Source organism: Haemorhous mexicanus, chromosome 8, assembly GCF_027477595.1.
Source record: "Haemorhous mexicanus isolate bHaeMex1 chromosome 8, bHaeMex1.pri, whole genome shotgun sequence".
NCBI lineage: Eukaryota > Metazoa > Chordata > Aves > Passeriformes > Fringillidae > Haemorhous > Haemorhous mexicanus.
The window spans coordinates 29,695,864-29,702,959 of record NC_082348.1 but is presented as its reverse complement, the minus strand read 5'-3'; positions in this window follow the sequence as shown (position 1 = coordinate 29,702,959).

The following is a 7,096-nucleotide window of genomic DNA, read 5'->3' as shown; positions in this document are numbered from 1 at the left end:
ACTGGGCACAAGCCAAAGGGGAAAAGGAGGACAGTATTTTCTTGAAAGCAAGACAGTTAAGGAAATACTGGTAAGACATTTTGATGTGAGAATTACTTTTGCTTCTTTTTTTTTTTTTTTAATCATCTGTTTGTTTCAGCTAGCAATGATACTGAGAAATTAATTATTTTTATTTGTTGTCCCAGGCAGAGTCCCCTGCAATTCCTTGATAAACTCCTATCTCATGCTCATGTCTTCATCAATTTAGAGTCTTTCCTTCCCATTAGAATTAGTTGTTTACGGTTGACAAATATTATCTGTATTTTCCTTGCTAAAATGATCATGGGGATAAAACTTCCATTTTTATATTCACAAATAAAGCTCAACAATTATATGGCTTTTGGCATAAACAGGAACATAACAAGATTTCTTTTCAAATATTTTTCCTCCCTTAAATTCTCTATTGTGGTATTTTGGATCCAATGCCCGAACATTCAGCATAATTAATTAAGCTTTTTATTCTCAAGAGTAATTTAGTGGGATTTGCCAGGAAATGTTTGGAAAATGGCTATGCACTTAATAATACGTGCACTGACTACTGCTCCAGCCCTCTGTAGGAGTGGATAGCCACCATAAGCATAAAAACTTAGTTAGGACTGGGAACTGTGTGCCTGTTAGGTAAATACAGCTTAAAAAACCAAGAGGTGAATTCTGCATTATTCCAAATGATTGATACAGTATCAGAGTGAGAACCCAGTTCCAGGTGAAATTTGCCCAGATTGCCAAGGGTAGAGAGAGACATTTTGGTCATCAAAAGGTTGGGGCAAAGGATTGAAAAGCAAAGAGTAAAGGTGTGGTGGAGCCATCTGAGGAAGCCTGAGCACTGAAAGAACAGGCTTCTGAGAGCAGAACTGCAAACCACAAACTGCCCTCTGCTGAAAGAGCCTCCAGCAGGTCTCCCCTGTTCACAGTCACTGGGTGCAACCTCTGTCTCACAAACTCTTACAGTCACTTTCTTCCTTGTGTGTTAATTCCACTGCCAGAGTCCCTGGAAACAGGGCTCATGAAAAAGTTTCAAACCCAAAGAGGAAATGCGAGGTGGCTTCACACTCTGGCCACTAAATAATTTCTTTTGGTACTCAGGGTACCTTGGATAGAGCTTACTCAGGAGTCTGAGACCTGCAGCTCAAAAAGCTTTTCCTCATCATCACTGTGAACTGAGTCTGCCTCCAAAAATCTGTTTGCATTGGAGCTGTTATGCTGTAACCTTACTGCCTACTTCCATGTCAATAGCAATGGAAAAATAATAAATCTGCTCGTTCTGCTTGCAGAGGTTTCCAGTCAATAAAGACATCTGGGTTACTGGTTTAGCAGCCCCTGAGCCTGTTTAAGGTTTCATTTTCTGGGCCCCAGCAGAGAAGAAATCAGCACTGCTTAATGCAGTACAAGAGCATTGTCTGAAGTTGCTTTGAAAGGAAAACCAAGATGCACACAGCCCTGACCCCAACTTTTCTCTCTGTTACTTATAAGGCATGATAAACTAATAATTAAAAATCTGAAATCCTTCAAGTACCATGTGTGTATTTTCAAACAGCTTTACTTCATATAATTCTTTAATCAAATGTGCAGGAAAGGGGCACGATGAAGGCTGACATGTATTTCAGCAGCAGTAAAGGGGGATCATACTGAGTTTTGATGCAAGCATATGCAGCCCTTGTAGACTGCAGCCTGACACTGATAATTGTTTTGCCCCACGAGTTTGGAACTGTTGGGAAGAGTCTACTAGCAAGATACCCTACAAAATATGGGCCTGACCCAGTGCTTACTGGAGTTAATTGGATTTTTTTTCTATGACACTGGCAGAGATGATTTTAAGCCCCTGGAGCAGAAATTGGCTGGCAATTGTCCATTTTCTCTCGTTATTCACCAAGAAGAAATTCTACTGTGCCTTTTCAAAGATGATAGCTGAGTGTTAAATTCGTGCTTTTATTTCGCTTAAGGAGAATGAATTTCTTTCAAATAAAATGTCCTTTTTCGTTCTTTTTAGCAGAGTTCTGGCACATGTTTTCAGGGTCAAGATCTAATAATAGCCCTTGCAAAACCCCCACAGTTGTGACATTCACTCTTTGGTGCAGCAAACAATGAGACTGTAATGATGATGATAATTGTGTTTATTTTTGATTCTGGACAAATGTCATCTATTCTCCATCCAGTCCCATTGTCAAAAGGCCTGAGCCATGACCTCCAGCAGGATCAGCTGACACAGTTCCACTTGGCCCAAATTTCTGACAATCTGCTGAAAATGGCAATCTTATTTTTTCTTCCTGTGCTTTTTTCGCTGCTGAAGAGATCTCCAGTAAGAAACATTACCTTTAATTTACATTAAAATATTTCACTAAAGTTAAGCCAAAATAAGGGGTGCTAATGATGCAGTTCAGATCCTCACACAGCTGAAGATCTCCTGGTGTCTCTTACAGAGGTCCTTCACCTACTCAATGAAAATCTGCCTTTAAAAATAAACACACCTGTTTGCCAGCACCTTCCCCTCCTCCATTTTTAGGGACACCATCTGCATTTAGGGTCTAAGGAAGTGATTGTAGCTTCTTCTGGGGTGTATTTCCCTGCTGCCACTAAGCTGATGTCATACTGCACCCTGGGGATGAAAGTAAAAGGAAGGACAAGAGTGAGAGGGAGAAAGGGAAATGGGGGAGAGAAAGGAGGGACTCAGAGAGATCTCAGGTATGGGATAGATTTCTTCCAAGTAATTCTGAATTTGTAAAAAAACCTAAACTCTTTGAATATCTTTTGATTGATAGTTCATTATATTTTAAATAGATAGTGGAACATATTTTTTGAATGCTGAAGTAATAAGAAAAATAAAGGATTACCAACTGCCTTGGAAGTGTATTATTAGAAGTAAATATTTGAATAGTTTTAAGTATTGCTTTGTAGTTCAGCAGTCCAGCAGAGCCCTTCTTTATCGCAGTCCTATTCTCTGTATGTTTACTTAAGAGAATTGAAGTGATTCTCTTCCTTACCTAATTTCTTGTTTTCCCCTCCTTTTTTCATTAACAGACTTTGATTTAATAGTTTTCACTGGAGACATAGTTCATCATTGTACCAAAGATGGTAGCATCCAGCAATTTATCTGTCAACCTCTCCTCAATACACCAGCAATTTTTCATAGAAGAGAGGAACTTACTGGAGCAGTGGTCTATTCTTATGGCATGTGGACCTATTAGAGCAGTAAATTTATCATTATACATGACATAAAAGATGCATTACCATCCATTAAGTTCAGGTGGAAGCAAACCATTGGATGCCTACCACTGGATCTCTCCCACACCACAATATCCTTTCCAGTAATGCCTGTGTGGTCTTTGAGGAGAGTTTCCCCTCTAAATGGTGCCCTACAATTAAACGTGCAGGGCTTTCAAATGCAAGCCAGCTGTAAGATATTGGCATCAACATTTACTGCTGTGTAATGAGGTGCACCCAGTTAAAAGTGCATCAATTATTACTTGTTTCATATGGACAGGAAGGCTGATTTTGCATTTATCTTCTGCTGCACCTTCCACACCCCTCAGATATAAATTGAAAAAAGGCTCATTATCTTTTGTTTTTTCCCCTTTCTGTTTTAATGCAGCAGTCCCAGGTAGGGAGGGGAAATCTGCACAGTCCTGTGCTCCTACAGCAGAGGAACAGCACTCCCAGGCAAAAAGCCACCATGCCCCAGAAGCACAAGGGGAGCCCCCAGAGCTTTGCTTTTAGTCTCAAACCCCCTCTATTTTCAATTAAACGATCTAAATATCAAAATTACTTTGTTCTGTCACAAACTAGGTTGCTGCCCCAAGAGAAGCATGATTTAATCTAAGTTTACACCTGTAGCTGACTCGTTACAGGAGGATAATTTGTCTATTGAGTTTTGCCTGTTTTCATTTTAATGATGCTCTTTGGCAAACCTAGATGTCTTTTTCTCTTTTTCTTCCATTCTGTCTCCAACAAGTAAAGGCCAAGACAGGATTGGAAAGGTCATTCTCCCTTATCCTTTCTCTTCTCCCCCACAGTGAGAAATGTTCCAAGACAAACACACCCCTCTACCCATTGTGCTTGGCCTCAATTCACCCCTTGAGGTCTGTTGGGGTTTCACACTAAACCTTCAAAAAGAACAGGAAACACGTAGAAGTGAAGAACATTTTCATTTAAAGGGTGATAAAATTCATCACAAATTCTCAAGACTGTTCTATAAAGATTGAGAGCTTTCAAGTAGTTTGTACTGCTGGGTCATTTTACAGATATTGCCACTACCATAAAAAGAAAAAAAAACCCCGAAACAAACCCAAAAATAGCAAGGAGAAAAAAAAAATACCAAAGAAGAGGTAGAACAGGACTAATTTTACAGGGTGATGAAATTGAGGACACCAAGAACAAGCACAGAAATCTTAGTGTCTGATCAAACTTCTGCATGCCTCCTTCCCTCCTCAGGAAAAAAAAAATAAAGAAGAGGCAATTATACTCCACACTGATAATGAGAGTAAAGTCCCAGGAAGTAGCACATCAGCAGTGGGGAGTTTTCTTTAATTATTTGTTGCATTCAAAGGCAAAAATTATTCATAGATACATTGCATCAGTGTAAGTAAGCAAGGTAAGAAAGCAAAGAGGGAGTAAAGTAACTGATATTATTTAAAACAACAACTTTGAGAAAAGATGGTGTTTGGTGGGCTTTTGCACTTGAAAATCATTGAAATGTTGGAACTCACAACATCCCTCTGGGAGTCCAGAGCTGCCAGGACTCTTGCTAGGGGGCTCAGAGACTTTGGCACACAGCTGAGAACACCTGTGGGTTCGATTATGACCCATGGAGTAAATTGCTAGCTTTATATGAAGACTTGAAAGCTACAACAGTTTAAGCAGTATAATACTAAAATTATTACTAGGTGAAAAAGTAGGCTTTGAGATTTTTGGAATAGGGGTTTTGGAGACAAGATGGAGAGACTTGGGCGTGTTTAGCTTTTCTTCTTTTCCTTCTCTACTTTTATCTTCAGTGGTGATGTTGGCACTTTTAGATTGCTTTAGAGTAGAAACTCACTGTTTAACATAGGTGATAGGTATTAGAAATGCCAAGACTGAAAAAAAAAACCACCTTCCAACAATATTCACAGTTAAGAACCATTTGTCAATCCCTCAGTCTGTGCAGAAGAGATGCACAGATCAGACCCACCAAGTGTGGACCCACATCACACACCTGCAGGGCTGCAGCCAAAGCTTTTTCAGGCTCTTTCAGCCTGAGCCGAGCACACGCAGAGGGGTGCCTTGGAGGAGTACTGGAAGCTGCCCCGGGTGTGTTCAGAATGGGTAAAGGATGTCCCATGGAGTGATCACTTAGCAGAGAAACACATAACAGCCCTCTCACAGTGTTTGCCCCGCTGGCAACCATTACAAACCAATTATTTCCTTTGGTCTCTTGAAAGGGATGGGAATATAGGCTTCCTAAGGAGTGCCATCACCCCGGAATGGCATCACACCAGCGCTTCAAAGGGAGCTGTGCTGAGCACGGAGGCGCTGCCTGCCCTGCCCTCCCACCACCGAGCCAGCCCACGAGCTGTGGCTGCAGGAATGAAAGGTGCTCCCCAGGTGCCTTGTCCTACCCACCGGTAAAGGCAGGAGAAAACTCTCTGAAATCTCAAAGACCTCAATTCAAATGTGCTTGCAGAAGCAGCTTTTTATCTATCAAATGCTTTTGGACTCCAATTAAGCAAAGTGCAGAAAGGGCTGGGATGGCCCTGAATAACCTTTGCACAAGATGATGCTTGCATGCCAAGTGCACAAAAAGCCATACAAGTCATTTAAACCTATATTTTTTTGTCCATTTGCAGTAACAGCTACCCCTGCATGCTGTGTATCAGTGGGCTGACTTGTCAGTGGCTGAAGCCTGCTATTAGCCACCGAGCAAACAAGGCTCCACGCCCTCAGACCTGGGGAAGGATTAGCTTTTGCTGTGAAACACAGACATATTGGCAACAAGGCTTTGGATGCAATTTGAAACATTACTGGAACAATCTGGTACGCTTCAAAAATTCTTGACATTCTCCCACAGTGGCAGGCCCTGTAGGGGATATTTAGCATTAAGCGTAATTATTTTGTTTTATGCAGGGAATATTTAGCATTAAGTGTAATTATTTCATTTTATGGAGCCTGTCTCAGGCTCTGGATGTCTGTACATTGTTTCTGTCTTAAGAGAAATACATACAGATTCCAATAGGCATTGATCTACACTCAAGTACCAAGGTACTGCCACTCCAGACAACATTTCCAAACCATCCTTCTCCCAGACAGCATCTCTGCTGGGGAGGACGAAGTTTTAAGCCTACTGTGCCCAATTTCACCTGAATAACAGAGGGAATAACTGGAGAGCACTTCAGAATAAGGACAACTGAACACTAGGGTGCCAATTTGCCTTTCTTGTTCCTCTCACTGCTGTGGGATCAGTGTCTTGGGCTATTGTGACAAGTCACTTCAGCACAGGTCCTACCATCCTTCTCCCTGTCAGAACTCAGGACATCCCTCTGGGTGTCCAGAGTTGCTGAGACCCCTGCCAGGGGGCTCAGAGACCCTGGCACACAGCCCAGAACACCTGTGGGTTCGATTATGACCCCTGGAGCAAACTGCCAGCTTTGTATGAAGATCTGCAAGCCACAGCAGTGTAAGGAGTGTCATAATAAAATTATCACTGGGTGCAAAAGTCGATTTTTGGGATTTTTAGAATAGGGGTTTTGGGGGCAAGATGGAGGGATTTGGGTGTGTCCAACCTTTCTTCTTTTCTACCTCCATCTTCTGCTGTGATGTTGGCACTTTTAGATTGGTTTAGAGTAGAAACTCACTGGTGAGTTTCACAACTCACAGGTGACAGGTACTGGCAAGTAACTGTAACCATGTTATACGTAGATTTTAGTATAAAGAGATAACACTGCCCCGGGGACAGGCAGAGTGCCTGGAACTGTCCTGCTGGATGGACCTCGGCAGGGCAGGGGAAAAATTTTTAATAGATAAGATACAATAAACAATTCTGAGACTGAAAACTGAAGAATTCGACTCATCCTTCTAACATGGGGCTGAA